The sequence below is a fragment of the Heptranchias perlo genome, chromosome 10 (assembly GCF_035084215.1).
Source record: "Heptranchias perlo isolate sHepPer1 chromosome 10, sHepPer1.hap1, whole genome shotgun sequence".
Lineage (NCBI taxonomy): Eukaryota > Metazoa > Chordata > Chondrichthyes > Hexanchiformes > Hexanchidae > Heptranchias > Heptranchias perlo.
In genome coordinates this window covers 34,018,921-34,043,821 of record NC_090334.1, presented here as the reverse complement: position 1 = coordinate 34,043,821, position 24,901 = coordinate 34,018,921, and the positions used below count along the sequence as shown (strand labels likewise).

The 24,901-nt window shown below is 41.7% G+C and overlaps 1 protein-coding gene across 3 annotated transcripts in view; it reads right to left on the bottom strand.

The window, feature by feature from the left end:
- The window catches only part of LOC137326390 (neuronal PAS domain-containing protein 3), a 919,339-nt gene that overhangs the window by 124,034 nt on the left and 770,404 nt on the right, over positions 1 to 24,901 (bottom strand). The window lies entirely within an intron of this gene.

The following is a 24,901-nucleotide window of genomic DNA, read 5'->3' as shown; positions in this document are numbered from 1 at the left end:
AACAGAGAGACCTGGGGGCGTATGTACACAAAGCCTTGAAGGTGGCAGGACAAGTTGAGAAGGCTGTTAAAAAGGCATACAGGATCCTTGGCTCTATAAATAGAGTCATAGAGTACAAATGCAAGAAAGTTATGCTAAACCTTTATAAACACTGGTTAGGCCCCAGCTGGTGTATTGTGTTCAATTCTGGACACCACACTTTTGGAAGGCTATCAAGGCCCTAGAGAGGGTGGAGAAGACTTTTACTGGAATGGTACCAGGGATGAAAGACTTCAGTCACATTGCGAGACTAGAGAAACTGGGGTTGTTCTGAGAGCAGAGAAGGTTAAGAGGAGATTTGATAGAGGTGTTCAAAACCATGAAGGGTTTTGATAGAGTAAATAAGGAGAAACTGTTTCCAAGGGCAGATGGGTCAGTAACCAGAGGACACAGATTTATGATAATTGGCAAAAGAACCAGAGGACATGAGGAAAAAAAAAATTATGCAGCGAGTTGTTACGATCTGGAGTGCGCTGCCTGAAAGGGGGGGGGGGGTGGAAGCAGATTCAATAATGACTTTCAAAAGGGAATTGGATAGATACTTGAATTGGAAAAATTTGCATGACTAGGGGAAAGAGCTGGGGAGTGGGACTAATTGGATGACCCTTTCAAAGAGCCGGCACAGGCATGATGGATCGAACGGCCTCCTTCGGTGCTGTATCGTTCTATGATTCTGTGATTCTAAATATTCATTGACTTTTAAGCATCTATGATGCTTAAGCATTTACGGTGCCATTTCCTGATTTGTAACTTTTTTTTGTTGCAGTGGTATAAGTTTGTGTTCTTATAACTCCAAAATTCATCCAAGAAGGATTAGGCTGTCATATTGGGAACCCACACTACAGTCACTGAAATCCTACAGGACTGTGAGTCCTTGTCAGTGTCAACGACCCTTTGAACTGAATTCAAACCTAATCGCCAACAAAAAAGAAACAGAAATCATGCAAATCATATTAATTTCAGCATATCCCCTGTGTGCTGGGTATAAACTACTGCCTAATTAAATATTTTTTAACGATGTGAGTAATTTTTGCCAAAGGGCGGATTCAGGGGAAAATTTAATATGAGATCACAAAAGCTGTTCCCAGCGTTGATTCTATAAATTAATGACTATCTGCCTTATGATAAAAGCACACTGCCAAGAATGAAAATGAAGTCCGTAAGGCTTAGTCTATTTGCCTAATAACCAAGTGTACACAGAACAAAAGGCTAAAAGAGTTGGAAATTTTCCATTATATTGTACCCTGCTCTGTTGCCTGTATAATACATCAAATAACGTGTGGTTCTAAATTAGAAATCATATATAATTTTATAGATTTATTATTACTACATGCACATTTAAGTACCTAAATACTGCTCCACCCCCCCACCCCCCCCACAATTTTCTCTCCATTTCCTGAAGCCAGTGACACATACTGGTCACGGTTTCAGGGGTGCTGGAGACCCTCCTGCATTTCACTCGTGAGTGTGCGTGAGTGAGTGAGCGTGAGTGAGTGAGCGTGCGTGCGTGAGCGTGAGTATGTGCACGTGCGTGAGTGAGCAAGCGAGTATGAGAGAGAGAGAGAGAGAGTGTGTATTTGGATACTGAGTGTTGGCAGATTTTTCAATTGTGGGAAACCACAGCTGAGCTACATCCCACACGCAGATTTTCCTGCTGGGGGATCAGTGGATAGCAATCACGTGCGGGAACCCTGAAATGTTTTTTTTTCCTAGTCCAGTGACACCGAACCCAAATGTAATGCCCTGATGGAGACCAGCTAATTCAGCACTGACCCGATATCCAACTTAGGACTTTGCTGCCTTATATTGCACTGTACCATACCACCCTGTGTATTTACTCACTGAACCATGTGACATGATGGGTGCAAGTTTTTATTTCAGTTCTGCATACTTTTCAAGCCTGTAACGGTACACATACTGCGATGATCACACTTAGAGAAGCTCAAATGCCATTTGAAATCAAATGTTTGTATGTACAAGACATACAACATGTACACGATCTTTCAATCGCATTGCAAACTAACTTTGCTAAGATCATTTTTGCAAGATCAAATCTCACTTTACGAACAGACGAAATTGACGGACATGAAAAGGCCAGCTGGTCCATTAAGCCCGCCCCACACCATGATAGCCAGACCCTCATAGCTAAATACTTCTTCCCTCCCCCCAACCTCTCACCCAGCCCCCCCACCCGCCCCCGTAGCCATGTGATCTCCTGGGAAGAGGCAAGAGAGAAAAAGCCCCAGGACCAATAAGGGGAAAGATACCCTGGAAAATCCCTCTCCAACCCCCTTAGGCAATCGAAACCAATCCAGGAGAAAAACATGTGTTGACCAGAATTTGATTCTCAATTTCTGATTCAGATTCACTGCTTTCCTTTCCAGACTACAAAAAACTGTTAATCAAATCACTGTATCCGTGAAGCCACATCAAGAATTTAAACAATTATAACCAGCTAATAGCAAGAACAAATTTGGCTGCACCAAATGCAATATTCTAATGCAGTTTATAATAAAAGTATCTCATGGCCTTTATGGCTCAGATGGTAAGAGCACAGCCCAGTTTGGAGATGAACCATACAGACCAGAAAGGTATCAGGTTCAATCCCTGATCTGTACAGTGTCAACTGATCTCAGCTGGGGCAGCTGTAGGGGACTGCAGCTGGTCTTTGCTGCTAGATCAGGGAGAGACAAATCTGTCAGTGCTCTTACGTTTGACTACTAGAAAATGCACAAAAAATGTGAGTGTCAGGTGAGGGCAGAATTGGATTTAGTTTTGATCCCCCCCCACCGCCCAATGCTGAACAGCCTGCCAACAGTCAACAATCTAGGCTCATCACACATGAGGAATAAGCATTTAGGTTAAGTACCAGGGGGTAGCAAGCACCCATGAATCTGTACCCATAATTCAACACCTTCAGAGAAGAGGGGAGAAAATGGGTCAGGGATACAAATAAAAGATAAAATAAGAGCACCTGACTGAATCAGCTGCAACAGAACAATATAAACTAACCAATGCTGCTATATCATGTACAAAAGTTGAAGGAATAATTTTGAAACTGTGATCGTAATCTCTAGTTATCACCATAATTTTTGCAAAGAGCTGGTGCAGTACCTTTAATTGCCAGTAGATAGCTTCAGCACCCTTTGATAATACTTAATTACTGATATCTAGTGGTAGAACAATTCAGCACAAACTCATCCTTCAATGCAAACTCAATGCGATTCAAGGTGGATAAGTGTAAAATAATTAGTATGGGACCGAGGAACAAAAAGAAAGAGCTTTGTTAAATAGAACAGTGGTAAATGGTACAGTGTGCAGATCACAAGAGCGATCTAGGGATTATAGTGCATAAATCAATAAACCCATCAGCAACGTATTCAGCTGCATCAAAAAAGAGAAATAAGATGCAGGATTGCATTAGTAGAAGGATGATGTACCAACATAAAGAGGTTGTATCGTTACTGTATAAGGCATTGGTCAGACCCCATCTGAAGCACTGATCACCTAATCATAGACAGAATGAGTGGATACAGAGGCATCGATATAGATGATTCTGGGCATCTGAGCTGTGAGGCGAGGTTAAGGAAGTTGGGCTTGTTGTCTTTGGAAAAGGGAAGACTTTGAGGTGACCGAATAGGAGTTTACAAACTCATGAAGGAAATTCACTAAATTGGGTTCTCCAGTGGAGTAAGAAAAAATTCAGGTGAAACCTTTTTTTTAATCCAGAAGAGTTGTGCAATAGTTTACCAGGGAAGGAGACAGTGTAAATAAGTCCAAGAGACAATTGGGTGAGTTTCTGGAGAGAGAAGGGATTGAGGGATATAGTGAGAAATTGTGTGTGTGAAGTTGATGGATGAAAGAGAGCTTGGTTTCTAAAAATTCTTACGCTCTTAAATTCTACAACTTCAACAGTGGTTTCAAAAATCTATTGAGATGTTTAAGAACACATCTTCATAAAAGAAATAAATTAGGGAAATGTTTTATATGTGTGTGTATGCATATTAGGAATGAACAACACAGAATTAAAAAGAATTGCTTCTTTCCATTTGATGTATAATGACACAGTGCCATTTCTTGATAAAAGTGCACACTAATCTAGTAAATGTTTTTTTTATCCACTGTAGCAAACAGTTCTTTATTACAGAATCTTAACAGTTTGTTAGGGTCAAACTTGACATAACCAATCACATGCAACAGTGATCACATGACAGGTAGTCTTTAACCTACAGCTTTTTCATCCAATTTACATTTATAAAAAGATTTTACATAAATTATTCAAAAACAATGAAATACATCTACAAAAATTCTACTGAGAGCTGAGAGAAAAAAAAACTAGAACAATTAGCTCGGAAGGGCAAAAGTGTAGAATTTCTCCCTGCAGCCTTTGTCTGGTTTATCAAGCTCACAAAGCCCCCTTAGATCATTTTAATCCACTGTGGCTAAGTAGTTGAATATGTGATTCAGATTGCCTCTGAAAATTCTGCGCTACCAATCAGCTTTCTGACACCACTCTTCTCTTCAACCTTCAGATACAGTGACAGCAAAGATCAAAAGCCAACTCACAAAGGAGCAACAAAATGGCAAACTCAGAGCGCTCTGTATTTAACCCTCAGAAGAATGATTTTCTTGACATTTCCTGAGAACCCCAACTTTAAACTCCAAAATATCAGCTCCGCTCTCCTAATCATGGTTATTTTGTTCTGAAACACTATCAGACACAAGCATTCACTCCCTTTGGAACAAACATAGTTATTTAAGTTTCTAACAAAATGCTTCCATCAGTTCTTCCATCCACAAACACAAAATGCTACAATGCTGCAGCAAAAACAAACATAAATGCTACAGAACAGAATGGAACATTGTACATTGATCATACCAAACAGGTTTCAATTTATAAAGACAGAAGAAAATGGAATGCTTTATTTCTAAACAGAAGAAAAATACTATACTATTGTCGTCTTGGAGGATTCAATTAAATGGATTTGAGGGACTGATGGCACGATGGGTTATAGCACTATATTTTCACCCTTAAGACCTGGGTCTGAAATCCAGCCTAGACTGATGGGATATAAATCTCTTCTCTTTGACAGCTATTAAGGGTCCTAAGTGAAATGAGTTTGTGTAGTCTCAACTCAGTTCCTACTGGATGAGTCTACAACAAAACACTGCCTATAAATCAGCAGTAATTTGGCAATCTCACTCAGAGTGGCTGTAAGGATAGCTGCTGTGAGAAATAGAAAGGTCACATTGGTGCAAGTAGGGGATCATCTTCTGCAACTAGTATGTTGATGGGGCAAAGCGGAAGAGCTTTACCCTGCATTTAAAACTGCACTTCTACCTAACCTGGAAGTATATGGTGCTGAAACGAGGTGCAAATCATCAAAATATGGTCCCTTCCCAAGCACAAACATTCTTCAATTTAACAGACACATAAATCCACCAAAATTAAATGAGTTATTTGACTGCAATAATTTGTGCTAATTAAGAAATAATTCAGTTACCTTAAAAGCGGTGTTAGTGTTTAAATCTGGCTAGACCTAGTAATACAACTAGCTTAGTTTAAGCGCTTCAACTACTATACAGTATTTTGCTGGTTTCCCACGAACAGAAAGTCACAAATTATATTTCAAAATTCAACTGCACAATGTCAATAGAAACTAAGAATGGTTGTACTAAAAATTTAAATGCGCACAGTATTTCTTCTTTATTGTAGAACTTGTAGTGATATCAGACAAATATAATCTCCCACTCATTCCAACAAAATAAGCCAATTAAAAAATAAGATAACATTGTTAGCTTTCTTGGCATCTATCTATTATTGGATTCATTAGTCCCCAAGTTGAAGGAAGTGTGAGAAATCAGTTCTTGTGAACCATTGCACAAAGATCGTTGTCCCTGAAGACCAGAAAGTTCTTTGGAAAGGGTTAAAAAATCTGTTACTTTACATGAAGGGGAGTGAATCATAGGGTGTGATGTTATTTGAAGATGTGTGTCTGAAACAGAGTTGTCTGGGATCCACCTGGCTCCTTCGATCAGAAAGTTTACACAGGGATTTACTAGAATAAAGGTGCTTTGGCTGTTACCTTCATATTGTTTGAGTGTTTTTAAAAAAAATACAAGGAGCTACTATTAATAATTGTTCTAATAAAATGGTCACTTTCCTCATCCCTTTTAGGGTATCTTAATTTTTTTAAGTTCACATTTACAGTACAAAATAAAGCATGCACTATATAGCCTTCATTGTAGTGTCCACCTAAAGTCAAATGTTGTACCAGACATGAGGTCGAGATTGCCCTGTCTGTTTACCACATATTGCCACAGAAACTGAGTGAGGCTGCAGGATGACAAGTTGCAAAATTGCAGCTTCCCAACCTAACACAAAACTAAAACAGCTGGTGTAGCACAGTGGCAGCACAGCAGAGCATCAAATTATAGGGCCACAGAGTGCTGGGATTTGGGTTCCCACCTATAGTTCCTCACATCATTGAATTCAAGATTTCAGGAGGGCTCAATAGCAATTAAAAGTAGAACCTCTAAACTGATTTTTCCCGACCCTAGATTAGGGTTGTTGAGGCTAATTGCAGCACTTCTAGCACCATCGTCCTGGCTAAAATCACCTAACTCAGTACTGACCTGGGATCAAACTAATCCAAATGGCTCAATATCACCCTGGATGGTGCATTTACTGACAGAGCTATTAGAGGAGTTGCACTTTATTTTAATCAGCGGATCTCCTGTGGTGCTGTTCATAGTTAATTAGAAAAAATGGTTTCTCTTTTGCAACAATTTGAAAAAGGTACAGCACCACCTCTGGAAGCAAGAAAAACAAAAGTAAAAATAGTACCTGTTAGTCTTACTGTTACAGAATTACTGATTGATTTAAATAGACTGGTGGTATTAAAATGTTATCTGTTTATGGCAAAGCACTGGGGGGAGGGGGAGGGGTTGTGATAGCATTTTCAGCTCAAAATGTTTAATATATTATATATAATTTTTAAAACATTTGTTTCTGGGATGTGGGCGACACTGACAAGTCCACATTTATTGTCCATCATTAATTGCCCTGAGAAGGTGGTATTGGTCTTTTCCTGAACCGCTGTAGTCGTTGTGATGATGCTCCCATGATTGTGTTAGGCAGGAAATTCCAGGATTTTGACCCAGCAACAATGAAGGAATGGTGATATATGTCAAAGTTCTCTAGATTCAGGAACTGTCCCTCTAGATTGGAAAATTGCACATGTCACTCCGCTTTTTAAGAAAGGAGAGGGAAACCAGGGAATTATAGACCAGTTAGTCTAACATCTGTTGTGGGGAAAATGCTGGAGTCTATAATTAACGATAGGGTGACTGAACACCTCGAGAATTTTCAGTTAATCAGAGAGAGCCAGCATGGATTTGTGAAAGGTAGGTCGTGCCTGACAAACCTGATTGAATTTTTTGAAGAGGTGACTAAAGTAGTGGACTGGGGAATGTCAATGGATGTTATTTATATGGACTTCCAGAAGGCATTTGATAAAGTCCCACATAAGAGACTGTTAGCTAAGACAGAAGCCCATGGAATCGAGGGACTTGGTTAGGAAGTTGGCTGAGCGAAAGGCGACAGAGAGTAGGGATAATGGGTAGGTACTCACATTGGCAGGATGTTTTTTTAAAAATTCGTTCACGGGATGTGGGCGTCGCTGGCGAGGCCAGCATTTGTTGCCCATCCCTAATTGCCCTCGAGAAGGTGGTGGTGAGCCGCCTTCTTGAACCGCTGCAGTCCGTGTGGTGACGGTTCTCCCACAGTGCTGTTAGGAAGGGAGTTCCAGGATTTTGACCCAGCGACAATGAAGGAACGGCGATATATTTCCAAGTCGGGATGGTGTGTGACTTGGAGGGGAACGTGCAGGTGGTGTTGTTCCCATGTGCCTGCTGCTCTTGTCCTTCTAGGTGGTAGAGGTCGCGGGTTTGGGAGGTGCTGTCGAAGAAGCCTTGGCGAGTTGCTGCAGTGCATCCTGTGGATGGGACACACTGCAGCCACAGTGCGCCGGTGGTGAAGGGAGTGAATGTTTAGGGTGGTGGATGGGGTGCCAATCAAGCGGGCTGCTTTATCTTGGATGGTGTCGAGCTTCTTGAGTGTTGTTGGAGCTGCACTCATCCAAGCAAGTGGAGAGTATTCCATCACATTCCTGACTTGTGCCTTGTAGATGGTGGAAAGGCTTTGGGGAGTCAGGAGGTGAGTTACTCGCCGCAGAATACCCAGCCTCTGACCTGCTCTCGTAGCCACAGTATTTATATGGCTGGTCCAGTTAAGTTTCTGGTCAATGGTGACCCCCAGGATGTTGATGGTGGGGGATTCGGCGATGGTAATGCCGTTGAATGTCAAGGGGAGGTGGTTAGACTCTCTCTTGTTGGAGATGGTCATTGCTTGGCACTTATCTGGCGCGAATGTTACTTGCCACTTATCAGCCCAAGCCTGGATGTTGTCCAGGTCTTGCTGCATGCGGGCTCGGACTGCTTCATTATTTGAGGGGTTGAGGGGTTGCGAATGGAACTGAACACTGTGCAGTCATCAGCGAACATCCCCATTTCTGACCTTATGATGGAGCGAAGATCATTGATGAAGCAGCTGAAGATGGTTGGGCCTAGGACACTGCCCTGAGGAGCTCCTGCAGCAATGTCCATGGGCTGAGATGATAGGCCTCCAACAACCACTACCATCTTCCTTTGTGCTAGGTATGACTCCAGACACTGGAGAGTTTTCCCCCTGATTCCCATTGACTTCAATTTGTGACTAGTGGAGTCCCGCAGGGATCTGTCTTGGGGCCTCAATTATTCACAATATTTATTAATGACTTAGATGAAGGCATAGAAAGTCTCATATCTAAGTTTGCCGATGACACAAAGATTGGTGGCATTGTAAGCAGTGTAGATGAAAATATAAAATTACAAAGGGACATTGATAGATTAGGTGAATGGGCAAAACTTTGGCAAATGGAATTCAGTGTAGACAAATGTGAGGTCGTCCACTTTGGATCAAAAAAGGATAGAACATGGTACTTTCTAAATGGTAAAAAGTTAAAAACAGTGGATGTCCAAAGGGACTTTGGGGTTCAGGTACATAGATCATTGAAGTGTCATGAACAGGTGCAGAAAATAATCAAGAAGGCAAATGGAATGCTGGCCTTTATATCTAGAGGACTAGAGTACAAGGGGGCAGAAGTTATGCTGCAGCTATACAAAACCCTGGTTAGACCGCACCTGGAGTACTGTGAGCAGTTCTGGGCACCGCATCTTCAGAAGGACATATTGGCCTTGGAGGGAGTGCAGCGTAGGTTTACTAGAATGATACCCGGACTTCAAGGGTTAAGTTACGAGGAGAGATTACACAAATTGGGGTTGTATTCTCTCAAGTTTCGAAGGTTAAGGGGTGATCTGATCGAAGTTTATAAGATATTAAGGGGAACAGATAGGGTGGATAGAGAGAAACTATTTCCGCTGGTTGGGGATTCTAGGAGTAGGGGGCACAGTCTAAAAATTGGAGCCAGACCTTTCAGGAGTGAGATTAGAAAACATTTCTACACACAAAGGGTGGTAGAAGTTTGGAACTCTCTTCCGCAAACGGCAATTGATGCTAGCTCAATTGCTAAATTTAAATGTGAGATAGATAGCTTTTTGGCAACCAAAGGTATTAAGGGATATGGGCCAAAGGCAGGTATATGGAGTTAGATCACAGATCAGCCATGATCTTATCAAATGGCGGAGCAGGCTCGAGGGGCTGAATGGCCTACTCCTGTTCCCATATTCCTATGTTCAGGATGGTGTGTGACTTGGAGGGGAACTTGAAGGTGATGTTCTCATGACATTGATGCTCTTGTTTTCCTCGGTAGTAGGGGCTGTGGAAGTAACTTTGGTGAGCTGTTGCAGTGCATCCCGTAGATAATACATATTACAGCCATAGTGCGCTGGTGGTGGAGGGGGTTGATGTTGAGTGCAGGGCATTAATCAGGCGAACTGCTCTGTCCTGGATGATGTAATGTATTTGCGACTGCACCCATTCAGGTGAGTGGTGAATATTCCATCACACTCTTGACTTAAGGTGGAGAGGCCCTGAGGGATCAGGAGGTGAGCCACTTGTTTCAGAGCACCCAGACTCTTTCCTGTTTGTAGCCACAGCATTGATATGGTTGGCCTAATTAAGCTTCTGGTGAATAGTGACCCCGAAAATGTTGATGTTGCTGGGACTCAGTGATGATGATGCAATTGAAGGTCTTAAGAAAGTGGGTGGGCCTTTTTTTGTTGGAGGCAGTCAATGCCTAGCACTTATGTGACACGAATATTACCTGTCATTTGTCATCCCAAGCCTCGAAGTGGACAAAGTCCTGCGGTTTGCTAGCATGGGCTGCTGCAGTTATATGAACATTGGAAGCCTAAAGTTTAACATTATTATTAAAATATTAGAGCAGGGCACAATTCAGTGTGGGTGGCAAATGATTTATTTATTCTAGAATGTGGGAATGTGTGAACATAGGAACATTTTTTTTAGCGTGAGATAGATAGTTAAGAATGAAAGCTTTTAGTTTCAAGAGTCATTCTGAAATCTTCTATTTATAGTGATATGCTGACTGTTGGGAATTAAAGCAATATTTAATAAGATGCTAAAGGGTGAATTAATTGTTGTATCCATGAGGATCAGAGTGATATTTTTACTTCTAGATTAGAGAACAATGCAGAGCCAGGATTTATTTATTTATTTTAGAATGGTTGGTGGGGGGTGCGGAGTAATGTGAAATCAAATACGAGTATTTCCAAGAGCATGCAGTTGTGATTTGAGGTTTATTTTCACTCCAAACAGGACGATCGGGGCAATTTATTTCCACTTTGGAAGACAGCGCAGCCTCAATTTTATTTACTTGTTTGTTTCTGTATGCTGGGGACCAGAGGGCAGCAGCGCACCAATTATTAATTCATTTTCCAACCTGAAAACAGATAACCTTTCCACAGAGGTGCAGAGAAAACAAAGCACGTTTTTTGAGTAACAGAATACAAAAGTTGAAGTCAGGGAGACTCTGGAGTAGGCTTCTGAGTCGCAGAGGAAAGCAACTGAGGGAGGATTGAGAGCCTCCAGTCCAGCCGGGAGTTTCAGAGAGAACAGGGGAGTCAGATTTGGGACCACATCTGAATGAACTGGCCTCTGGACCGTTGAAGTCTCAAGGCATGTGGGAGGCCTGGAAGGGGGGGAAATATATATCTAAAAACAATGTAAATTTTTAATTAAAAAGATAAGTAATATTTTTATAATAAGTTATAGATATATACTTACAGCAGGAGACAGAACTATAAGCAAGAAGGAAAGGTCCGAGTCAGAACATTTTTACTTTTAAAGATTCAAATTTTAGAAAAAAGAGGTATTGCGGCAATGGGGAGATGGAGCAGGTAGGCCCAAAGGTTAGATGAAACTAATTTAACATTTAAAAATAATTATTAACTGTTATATATTCTGGGTGTCCATAGGTGGGTGAGTGACAAAAAGCAACACCAGGCCCAGGAGGCCTTCGAAGGGGGAAAAAGTATATAAAATATCACAGCAACACCTAAGGTGTAACTGGCACTACAGGCAATATGAAGGATTAACCCATATGGACAAGGTTCCCATGAAAGTTTTCAATGAAAAGCCTGCCCAACATATTGAGTTTCAAAGATGATAGATTTATTTGCCTGAGGGTATATGTGGTGCAGGCAAGGCCTAGTTGTCCTGAGTTGCTGGTGGGCCTTTTTTGTGGTGATTGTTTTTACAATTCAGTGGCTTACCAAGTCACTCCAGTGGGCATTCAGGGACAGATTTTCCTCTTATTGAGCTTGGGTGTATTGGATCGCCTGGCAGAGCATATAGCGGAAATTCTTTTTTTCACTCTCAGGATTTTGATGTCGATGGCATGGCCAGCATTTATTGCCCAACCCTAGTTATCCTGAGAAGGTGGTAGTGGGCCTCCTTCTTGAACCGCTGCCAATTTGATACAACTGACTAGCTTGCTTGGCCACTTTAGAGGGCATTTAAGACTGAACCATGTTGGTGTCATATATAGGCCAGATCAGGTAACTATGGCAAGTTTCTTTTCCTAAAGGAGATTAATGATCTAGTTGGGTTTTTACGATGATCTGACAGCTTCATGGTCACTTTTACTGATACCAGCATTTTGTTTCCAGATTCTTTTTTAAACTGAATTAAAATTCTCAAACTACCACGGTGGGATTTGAACTCACGTTCTCTGCATTATTGGTCCAGGCCTCTGGATTACTAGTCCAGTAAATGGGTGGGGAGGATCGCGTGCTGGTCATGGAGCCCATCTGTCAATTTCAATTAATGGATGGAATACTGGGTGGGCTCCGTTACATGCTTGTTATCTGCCTCACTCGATTTTCCTTATACACTGCCAAGGCAATTCAATACATCCAAGTGCAATAAAAGGAAAATTTGTCCCTAAGAATCAATCACATAATATGGGACTGGTCACATGTAGGCCAGACCATGTAGCAGGTTCACCTCCCTGTAAGACATTAATTACAACAATCCCACAGCTTTCATGGTCATTTTTCTCTGATGCCAGCTCATAAAGCATCAGATTTCTTAAATTCATTTTCCCAACTTGCTATTGTCGGATTTGAACTTATGACCAGTGAACTGCTATTCCAGTACCACAACCAACTAAACTACCATATGCAATTGCTCACCTTTTAGGCAGCACAACGTTTATGGCAGACCAGTTTTGTAAAGGGTGCCTCAAACAGCCATTAGGCTCCTTATTTGTATACGCAAAGGCGATAACGCCCGTTTCAGGCACGGGCCCTGGACACCTCTTTTTCTGCCTTTATTAATATGGTGGGCGGCACACTTCCAGCGTGGAATAGGCGTGCGTATGGCCTGCCATATTGGTCGCTTTGGTCCCTGTTTTACGCCTATGAAACGGGTCCGGTGACAACCAATTTCTACACCATTATTTTCAATGTATTAGATTTTGTAAACTGGAATTAGAATTCCACATACAATACAGCCAAATCTCCTTGGATTTCAAACTGAGCTACTTTACCTCAGGTGTGAACTTTTAAACTGTAATATTCCCAAATGATGGAAATCACATCCAAACTTAAATAAGCAATTTAAAATCCTCAGTATTTCACTGACATTCAACTGATGCAGCATAGCAGCTACATTGAGTTTTAGGTGTCACTGATGCAACTATGGGGAAAAAAAGTAGTGAATATTTAATGGGTCAGATTTTGCTGTGAAAATAACGGTGAGACTAACAACGCTCACTGTTATTTCTGCGCAGATCGGACAGCAAACATACATGCACAATTTAACGCGGAAATCTGGAAGTTGCTGTCCGAGATGTGTTGCTCCTCCGTAAGCTGCGTGAAAACGGCATCGCACCGTCTGGCTCCTCGTTCAAATGTATTGAACGCCGTGAAGTTCCTGAACGGACATCGTAGATACGGACTAAACTCGCCACAGTTAGGGCTTGTCCATTCCAGTATATGTACCCTTTTACTGGCGTGGTAAGTCTTAATTACTGCCAAACCGCCCCTCTGCCATTGAAAATTAACTTTTACAAGTGTGGAATCTCATTCCTTTAGCTTTTATACAAACATAGGAACAGGAGTAGGCCATTTAGGCCCTCGAGCCTTTTCCGTCATTCAATGAGATCATGCCTGATCTGTGACCTAACTCCATATACCTGCGTTAGCCCATATCCCTTAATATCTTTGGTTAACGAAAATCTATCAATCTCAGATTTAAAATTAACAATTGTGCTAGCATCAACTGCCGTTTGCGGAAGAGAGTTCCAAATTTCTACCACTCTCTGCTTGTAGAAGTGTTTCCTAACTTCACTCCTGAAAGTCCTGGCTCTAATTTTTAGGCTATGTCCCCTAGTCCTAGGCTCTCCAACCAGTGGAAATAGATTCTCTCTATCTACCCTATCAGTTCCTCCTTAATATCTTGAAAACTTCGATCAAATCACCCCTTAATTTTCTAAATTCCAGGGAATACAACCCTAGTTTGTGTAATCTCTCCTCATAATTTAACCCTTGGCGTCCAGGTATCATTCTAGTAAATCTATGCTGCACTCCCTCCAAGGCCAATATATCCGACCTACGGTGTGGTGCCCAGAACTGAACACAGTGCTCCAGGTGTGGTCTAACCAGGGCTTTGTATTGCTGTAGCATAACTTCCACCCTATTGTATTCTAGTCTTCTAGATATAAGGCCAGCATTCCATTAGTCTTTTTGATTATTTTCTGTACCTGTCCATGACATTTTAATGATCTATGTACATGGACCCCTATGTCTCTTTGGACCTCCACTGTTTCGAGCTTTTCACCATTTAGAAAGTACTCTGATCTATCCTTTTTAGGTCCAAAGTGGATGACCTCACACTTGCCTACATTGAAATCCATTTGCCACAGTTTTGTCCATTCACTAATCCATTTGTCCATTCACAATCTATTAATATCGCTCTGTAATTTTATGCTTCCATCTACAATGCTGCCTATCTTTGTGTCATCGGCAAACTTGGATATGTGGCTCTCTATCCCGTCACCTAAGTCGTTAATAAATACAGTGAATAGTTGAGGCCCAACACAGATCTTTGTGGGACACCACTAGTCACATCTGCCACTTTGAGTACCTGCCCATTATCCCCACTCTGTCTCCTGCTGTTCAGTCAATTTCCTAACCAGGTCAATAATTTGCCCTCAATTCCATGAGCTTCAACGTTAGCTAACAGTCTCTTATGAGGGACTTTATCAAATGCCTTCTGGAAGTCCATATAAACAACATCCATAGACATTCCCCTTTCACTACTTTAGACACCTCTTCAAAAAATTCAATCAGATTCGTCAGGCATGACCTACCCTTTACAACTCCATCTCTCTGATCAGCTAAAAATTTTCAAGGTGTTCAGTCACTCTATCCTTAATTATAGACTCTAGTAATTTCCTGACAACAGATGTTAGGCTGACAGGACTCTAATTCCCTGGTTTCCCTCTCACACCTTTCTTAAGGAATCTTACAACACCAGGTTATCACCCCAGTCCATCACCGGCATCTCCACATCACACCTTTCTTAAGTGACAGAGTGACATGTGCAATTTTCCAATCCAAAAAGGAACAGTTCCCGAATTGAGAGAACTTTGGAAGATTATAGTTAGGGCATCTGCAATGCTCTCACCTACTTCCTTTAAAACCCTGGGATGGAAACCATCTGGCCCTGGGGATTTGTCACTCAGTTGTGCCATTATTTTCTTCATTACTGTTAATTTGCTTACGTTAATTATGGTGAGTCCCCATCACTGATTCAAAATTAGTTTCCTTGGGGTGTCCTACATGCTATCCTCTTCCTCTACTGTAAATACTGACGCAAAGTAGTTATTTAACATGTCCGCCATTTCCTTATTTTCATTTACAATATCACCATTATCAGTTTTTAAGGGGCCCACATTGCTCTTGACCACCCTCTTTTTCTTAATATAATTATAAACATTTTTTGTGTTGATTTTGATATCCCTTGCAAGTTTCTTTTCACACTCCCTTTTTGTATCTCTTACTATCTGTTTTGTCACCCTTTGCTGTTCTTTGTATCTCTCCCAGTCACCAGGATCTGTGCTATTTTTTGCATTTTTGTGTGCTTTTCCTTTTAGTTTTATGTTGTCCTTTACCTCTTTTGTCATCCATGGCTGTTCTTTTTTGGCAAGTAGAGCTCTTGCCCCTTAGGGGTATAAACTGGTTCTGTATCACGTTAAATTCTTTTTTGAACACCTCCCACTGATCTTCCATCATCTTACCCATTAATAGATTTGCCCAGTTTACTGTGGACAGTCTTTGTCTCATCCCGTTGAAGTTGGCCTTACCTAAATTTAGAATCGTAGTAGCTGTTACGGGTTTCTCCCTTTCAAACACAACGTTGAACTTGATCATATTATGATCGGTATTAGATAAATATTCACGCACCGTTACGCTGTTAATGAAATCATTACTCATTATTGTTGGAGATTTTTTTAAAAATTTAATAAAATTTTTCTTTTTATGTTTTCTTTCTGTCTCTTTTATTTCTCTCTCTTAATCCAATCTTTCTTTCTATCCCTTTATTTTGCTTTCTGTACCTGATCTGACATTGAATTCACTATTCTAACTTACATTTCCTGGTTCAGACTCTAGGCTACTCATCAATGATTCTTCAATCTCTTCCGCAAACAGCAATTGATACTAGCTCAATTGCTAAATTTAAATCTGAGATAGCTTTTTGGCAATCAAAGGTATTAAGGGATATGGGCCAAAGGCGGGTATATGGAGTTAGATCACAGATCAGCCATGATCGTATCAAATGGCGGAGCAGGCATGAGGGGCTGAATGGCCTACTCCTGTTCCTATGTTAAGGAGACACAGAGTTGCTTGCCCTGTTCACACAGGTCCCCGATGCCCTGTAGAGGGTGTCACGCAGAATGGATGTTTGGCTGACAGCAATTTGCCATGCAAAACCCCACAGAACGTCTATGGGCAAGTGCAAGTCTAACGAAAGCCACTCACAGCAAAATCTGGCCCAGTGTTCCATAGGTTGGGGAGGTAGGGGCTGAAATTTGACTCCAGACTAATATGTGCACTGAGTGCAAACAACCTCCTGCAGGTCTCACTTTTATTTTATGGAGCAATATCTATTTTTAAAAAAATCGATCAATAAAATGGAATGTGCACTGGAACTTCCGATTTTGCATTTCATTCTGTGCAAAATAAAAGTCCTCGCACTTCCCTGGTACGAGTGCTTCTTAAAATCCCATTTAACTGATAGCAAAATACAGGTGTGCGTACACTTAAAGTACATAGATGAAATAATTTATATGGTAATTTCTAGGTTCAGCCAATTTAGCTTTTTTATTAACTATCCACAAAATGTTACTGTTGTAATACTGCAGATTGATTAAGAAACGATTAGTACTGTAAGAAAGATTAAACACGTTAGTGCTATTGTTCTCACTCTGTTCTGAACATCCATCGTATTCTTCTCTGTCGGTGTATTGAAATCACTTATCTATTGCTGCTCAGTGAATCTGAATAAAGCTCGCTACAAGAACATGCCAGGCTTAAAACAATCAATAAACTCTCATTTTCCCTTAACAGTTTAATATTAATCTGGAGTATGGCGCAGAATCTTAAATGCAACATTACTGTCACTCTGGCCTTCTGTACAGCAGACTGGACCAAGCAAGAGGACGATGTGAAAGGGAAAAAAGACAGGACACAGCAGGAGATCAGAGATGATCTGTTAATGAAACTTCTGCGCTGCCTTCTGTTTTGATGAGTTCCTATAATGATCAAATAGAATTATAAATAGGCTTCTGTTGTTGTGGTCAATTTTCTATCTATCGACATGATAAAAACAGACATGACACAATCATATACCATAAATCTCCCTCTTCCCTGCTGCTGAGAATCAATGAGTCACTGAATGCTAACTTTGAAAAACAAATGAGTGAGAAAAGAAATTTATTGAGCTAAAAATTTTCCACGGTATAATGAGAAATTTCATTAATGGCTTGAAGTTCTTTTTTGAAATGGTATTGAAGATCTCATAAATATTTCAAATAATCTTCATGAAGGTCAAAAGAAGAAAGTACATATACCAATAAACTTGACAAATTGCTAAATCTATTTGCTAATACCAATAACCATTCAAAGGACTGCATTATACTGACTTTCCAATCAGATGTAATGTCCTGTCTTTGCTCTTATTTTACATAAACTATAACTGGACTGTCCTTTATCTCATTATCACTTGTGTGACATTATTCCATATACTGTAGCTAGATTTTGTAAAAAAAATCTATAGCTATCGTAATAGTCTTTTCCTGTTTGTGTTTTATCCAACAGATGAACTATGAGCAATAGGAATGACATTGAACTTTGCAAATCCATCTACAGGTCTGCACAAAAAAGTATTACCTTTGCAGCTATTACAAAATATAAGATTGAATTGACTTGGGTAAATGTGCCACATCCTCAGTTGATAATAGTATTTGAGTTGGACAGCTATTATTGGGCATCAAGCACAGTGCTTTAAATGTCCAGCTCAGTCTAAAGCATTTGAATCTCTGCACACCAATGCACCGGAACAACTACTTCAGACCACCTAAATATGGTAACTACTGAAGAACAGGCTGGATGGATTATCGGCAACTCTTAAAGCACTGTGATGACACAGGCACATCCACATTTTGATTCACTAATATTGCAAATGTTACGATTTAAGACATCAACATAAGTTTTGTTGAATTTCTGGCATTTGTATTCTGTAACCTTGCTATATCCACTTACATTAAAACTGAAACTGCTTAAACACTCTTAACTGTGATGCCTGATAGCCCTCAATGACAACTACATTAACCTGGACCAGCTGTGGATAGTGCAGATTTTAAACTCTGGTCTTCAAATATGAAAGGCAGAACACAGTTAGAAGCAGTTATGATGATCAATATAAGTCATCAACGTTAAACATTTGTTAGCAAGGCTCCCTATCTATTCTATAGATATGTATAACAGGTGCACATCGCAAAATTGAAACTACACTACTGGTCTGGTTTAAACCTCAGTAGTAATACACAGAATAATGACACCGAGAAGTTAAGGAAAAGCCTTTTTTAAATGGTAATGAAACATTGTAAAGATAAAAGAAATTCTACTGAGCTCCACTAAGCCTTTTGTCAAAATTAGCTGCATAAGCCAAGTGGACAAAATCAATTTCAATTTATTAAATTTCTAATCAATTTCAATGTCCAATGAGGCGACAATAAGAATACCCAAATGTGTTTCTGTAACATGAATAAATAACAGATTTGCAATGTGAAAGAGTAACACCTCAAATTTCTAACTGTAATCGTTAATGAAAGGAACAGGAATATATAGTAAATGACATCTATCTTTGACAACTCATGGCAATTTTTGAGTTAGCGTTTCAATCCTACTGCAGCCTCCTGCCAAAGGTACAAGTTTGATGTAATTGTGTACTGTAGCTTGACTGAGACAATGGCTTGGAGTTTCCTCCATGGGTGCAACCAGGGAATTCAATACGAAATTGCGCCCGAGACTGCGTCATTTTGCAGAAGTCAAATAGCATTCAAGTATCCTCGCAATCTAATCAGAATAGGTCTGAATGTAAAAGAACCTTGTGAATCTGCGTAATATCCGAGCGTGGTTGAAATATAATTGGAATGGGGCCAATGGGGCCTCAAGGAGGACTATAAAAGATGAAGAAAAATTTGTTTTCCTTCAGAATGAGGCTGGGGAGTGCAAGGTAAGCAGCACACAAGCTCTCTGTCCTGCAGATTTTTTAATTAATTCATTTGAATTGCTCTGTAGAGAGGCTGAATTGTCTCAAACTCTTCCCTTCTCACAGATGACCGTGGGGTATCTCAGCATTGGCAAGGGCAACCATTTTAACTGTCTGTTTTTCTCCCTGCAGGTCACAAGAAACATAGGAATGCAGCTGCTGTGGAGGAGAAGGACGACGACTCAGAAGAGGAGGTGGAGGAGTGGGCATGAGTGTGGGACAAGGAGGCGGAGCTGCTTCCGGAGAAGATGGAGGGAAAGGACTCTGGCTTTGTTATGCAGCTTATGCCCACTGAGCTACCAGAAAAGGAGCTGATAGAAAGCCAGAGCTCCAGTCCTAGGCTCCTTCCTGGGAGTGCAGCCTCCACCTCATCTTCAGGCCACCCCCAAGCAAAGACAGAGTCAACCGGCTCTCCTGAACCATGTACCAGCATGGACATATCAAACCATGCCGAACGAGTGATTCAATGTCAGGTTAGCTCTCACGCATCTGAATCCAGTTTTAGGGAAGGGGGAGACTTGGAGGAGGTGGAGGATGCAGATAACTCTCCAGGGAGACTGGCCCGAAAACGGTTGGTGAGTCAGTGGAGCTTGATTTTTTTGGCTGCAGACATGGAGCCACCTGTAGGTGGAGCATCAAAAGGGCATGAGGATCCTGGGCTCCATCAACAGTAACAGGGAGAGCGGGTCTGGCCTCAAAGTCTGCTGTGATGATCAGCAGCAGCATTGCACAGGTGATGCTACAGCTGCAAGAGCCAATCCAGCAGCTGACTGTTGTTATGGGATTTCCAGAGGCCCCCGCCGCCACTCCACCCCTCCGACAGGGGACAATAATGTAAAAGTCAGGGCCCCCAACTTGATTTCAGCTCTTAAGGCTTTCAGAGACAGACCGGAGGGCGTGATGGGTCAGGAAGAGCGTAGGTCGGGAGCTCTGGCTTTCCATCGGCCCCTCCTCTGGCAGCTCAATGGGCATGAGCTGCAAAACAAAGCCAGAGTCCTCACCCTCCATCCCCTCTGGAAGCAGTCCTATCTCCCTTTCCCACACTCCCACCCCCTCCTCCACCTCCTCTTCTGAGTAGTCCTCCTCCTCCACCACAGCAGCTGCATTCCTATGTCTCGTGACCTGCGGCTTTCAGACTCTTGCTGAGGCCTTGCTGGATCTGACGGCTGCCATTGTTCCACCCATCAGGATGCTGCCTGAGGCCATAGATCAAGTCCGCATTGGTAGGTCGGCTCGTATGGTCCAAGGTGCTGATGCTTCCACCTCTATGGGTGGCAGCACCACCCTAGGCTCCAGCCTTACAGCAGCAGGCACATTGCCAGCAGCACAGGCTGGCTGCAGGAGGTCGGTCAGGATCTCAATCCTGGGATGCAGGTAACAGCATCCCTGTTCCAGGAGCAGATGCCCATATGCCTGCTCTGACAGTCCTGCGGTCTTGAACGCATGCCTCTTGCGGATATGCCACATCTCTTTGCTCCGGCTCCTGCAGTGTCCAATTTTCTGGCTGTTTTGGCTCCTCTCCTGGTATTTTGAAGTCCAGACCATGAGTCATGGCGAAGTTGGGCAGGGTGCAGCACACTATGACAATCCTGGCTACTCTCTCTGAGGAGTACTGAAGTACGCCCCCAAGCCTGTCCAAGCACCTGATGATGGTTCTCTCGATGACCTGCCTGGTAGACACATATGCACTTGGTCGTAACTCTCCTTCGCCTCCATCTGTGGGATGCAAAAGGGCATCATCAGCCATGGTAGCAATTGTCCATCCTTCCACCGGTCCCCCATCCCTAAGCATGTGTGCTATTACTGAGCTGCGCGCAATGAAAGCATCATAACAGGCACCCATTAACACGCAGGATGTGCAGCCGGGCATCACAGGTCACCTGCACGTTGAGGGAATGGAAGCCCTTTTTGTTCATGCAGTTTTGTGGGTTCCGAAGGGGAGCCTTCAGTGCCACATGTGTTCTGTCAATCTCTCCGAGCACTCCGGCAGAGCCAGCAATTCTGTAAAAGCTCAGTGCCCTCTGCCTTTGCGCTACCACTTACATTCTAAATTTAATGAACTCCTCAGCCCTATGGCACAGGGCATCAGTCACCTGTCGAATGCTGTCCCTCACTGCCCCTTGACTGATCTGGTACAGGTCCTCGGTGGATGCCTGCAAGGATCCAGACCCGTAATAGTTGAGGGCCACGATCACTTACATATCCACGGTGAAGGCTCTGCAGCCTGTGGACTGAGGCTTCAAGTCATCTTGGAGGAAGTCACACAGTCGGCATCCTTTGTGAAACGGGATCGGCACACAGCTAGCTCCTTAGACATTTCCTGGAATGTCAGTCAAGGCCTGTATACTCTCCGGGCAGGGTAACCGAGAACGAGGTGCAGTCTCCTCCTGTGGTGCTTCACTCTTTGAGCCTCCTGTCTCTGATTCTCTCCCTTCTCCTCCAACATAACAAAAACCACAGGTACAGCCATAAAATGAGCCATATATCTTAATTTTTTTTTGAGGATAAATTGTATAATGGCTTCCTGCAGCAACAAGAGATGATGATAGCTTCAATTCTTTCCTACTCAGCTGATCTATGCTTGCTTCAGGTAACCACAGGTGCCCGTGTGCCTGAAAATCTGGTCAAAATGTTAAGAGACTTCCCCCGAACAAGTGCAATTGGAGGATACTCGTATTTGAGAGTTGGGGGCATGGCCAGTTTGCTGGGTGAAGATTCATTCAGACGCAGGGTTTAATGGAGAACGTACAAGATCGATGATACTTGGGCGTATTGAATTTTTTAGTATAACTCGCACATGCACAAATTTCCGCGACCTTTTAAGCCCGCCAGATTGCACTTCTCTCTGGGTGCAACGGTGGAGGAAACTCCAGGCCTGTATTTGTAAATCTTCAGCTCTGTATAGTGGAGGTGAAAAAAAAATTACATACTACAAAAGCACAGTATTCTTCAGTTGTAACATTTTAATAAATTCAGTTGACCATTAGTTAATGAATGTAATTACAGCAACTTGCATTTGTTCCTCACACCAGAAAAATATGCCCCAGAGCAGTTTGACAACACAGGCAATGTCATTTTGGCTGTGGGTTCCAGGGCAGGTGGTGTGGTAAGAGGTGGAGGGGTGGGGTACCACTTAATCCTCCTCCTCAGTTTCCTTTCGAGTGCAGAAAGCCCTACTTTTATCACGGTTTTGTTTTTTTAAAGTGATGGCCTTAGATTGCTATACCTGGTGTGACAGGCTGGTTGCTTCCTGGTCAGAGAGGAACTTTGACTTTAAATCTGCAGCCGGATGGACTTTCTTTCCTAAGTTGTTTCCCTGCGCATGGCATTACTGAAAGTCATGGCAAAGTTTCTAACATTTAAAAGCTGCCAGTCTATGCTGTGCTGTGGGTTCTACAACTGCCAATATCAAAATGAACAGTTAAAGGTTTAATCTACTGAATCTGTATCAATCAAGTCCTCACTAATTGCATTCAGTAACCAAAGGTTGGGCAAACAATCATTATAGGCCTGTAATATCGATTCCAGAATTTCACTTTCTGGCAAAGTGGATTTTGGGCCTAGGCAAAAAATGTAAACTATGTTTCCCATTGTGAGTGGATCACCTCAGAATGAATTATAAAACACAGTGACGATATATGCTGCACATCATACTCAATACATTCTGGGAGCATGATCTTGAACCAAAACCACCTTGCACCCCATTTATACCATAGTTCTGTCTTGTGAAATGGTTTCATCCTCTTCCTCAAGAGTCAAAGCACTGCCCGTGACAAATAGTTGCCAACAACACAATCATTTTTTTCCAGTTGGAGAAATGCTGAGCTCTTAGCATGTCTGTACAGGTCAGCAATATAATTTTTACATTGCTGGTCTATAGAGGCCTTCCCCGATATTAGGGAAGGTCTGTGGCCAGAATTGCAAGCTCTGAAACACGAATTTGGAGCAATTACATGTACAAATATTGCATGTATGCAAATGTTGCTACTAGTCTCTGAATCTAATGCACAGCATAATTGGTGCTAATTGTGAATATAGGCAGCCATTGCAGGAGTGGGGGATGACATTTATACTGCAGCTGGACGTTGTGCAAACCAGACTGAAAGATCACCATGGGGAAGATTTTCCTGGGTCTGTGCCCAGTTGCATCGGATTACCTGGGCACAGCAAATAACGGAAACTTGGATGGGAAAGCTTGTAAAATTACCTGTTCAATTTTCCTTCTATTTACAGGAATGAGCTGCAATCCACCCAATTTTTTGATACTCACTGTGCCCAGATGATTCAATGCGCCTGGGCACAAACCCCAAGAAAATCTCCCCTCGTGTGTCAGTTCCCAATATTCCTGTTTTGTTGGATGCAAAGCAAGTTTATACTGGTTAGAGTTACAAATTATGGCCTAGATTTCAGCCAATTTCAAAGCCTTCTAGTTTAAGAAGTGCAATCGATCTGAGGTATTAATACACAGTCAACTGTTATCTGCTTCTGGGATTTCCCAGGGATTAACACTAAGAAAACTGTTAATGGGTCAGGTGACAGTAATGGTGTTAAAGCAGAGAAAGTGGTGTAACAACCCGCTATCTGAAGTGACAGGCCAATTCAAAAATATATCAATATGAAAGGAGAAAGGGGTCAGGAAATAACTATGTTCTATCTGAGGCAGAAATTCCCTGTTTGGTGCTCATAATAAATCGATTAACAGGATCAGGCAACATTTCTGCGTTCAATATTTTAGCAAAATCACTAACCAGTTTAAAATAAATGGGTCAATGACTTCATTAAAATAGTAAACACCAATTTATTACAAATAGCACACAGGGAACTTCTACATTAGAGTTACACTAAGCTTCCACTTTGTTGCAATGCTATATTTCCTCCATATATTTTTATTAGCATCAATATTACTCACCAAGTCAAATAGCTACTGTAAAATTCATAATTTAAATTGGTTTTGCTTTAAAAGTATTGAAAGCGAAAAATTTGAGAAGTGATTTTAAGGTGATTTTTTTTAGTTGCTTTTAGTGTAGCTTGCCAATCATAACGTGACTGGGCAAAAAATGTAAAATGTAGTCAATCCTCAATAGGAATCATAGCCATCACAGAGAAGGGCCTAAAAACAAAATGTAAAGCGGAAGTTGGTGTTCACGCAAGGGATCTGGAAAGGCTCAGTGGTTGAACTAATAACTGGCAACTGTTATTTAAAAAGTCAAATATAAAGTAATGCAAATAGCTGTGAATAGAAAGGAAGAACTTGCATATACATTGCACCTTTCATGTCTTCAGGATGTCTCAAAGTACTTCACAGCCAAAGTATTATGTTGAAGTGAAGTCACTGTTGTTACATAAGCAAACATGGCAGGAATGTGAACAGCAAGGTCACACAAACAGCAGTGGGATAAATGACCAGTTAATCTGTTTTGTTGCTGTTGGTTGAGGAATAAATGTTGGCCAGGACACCTAGAGAACGGCCCTGCTCTTTGAATAGTGGAATACGATCTTTCA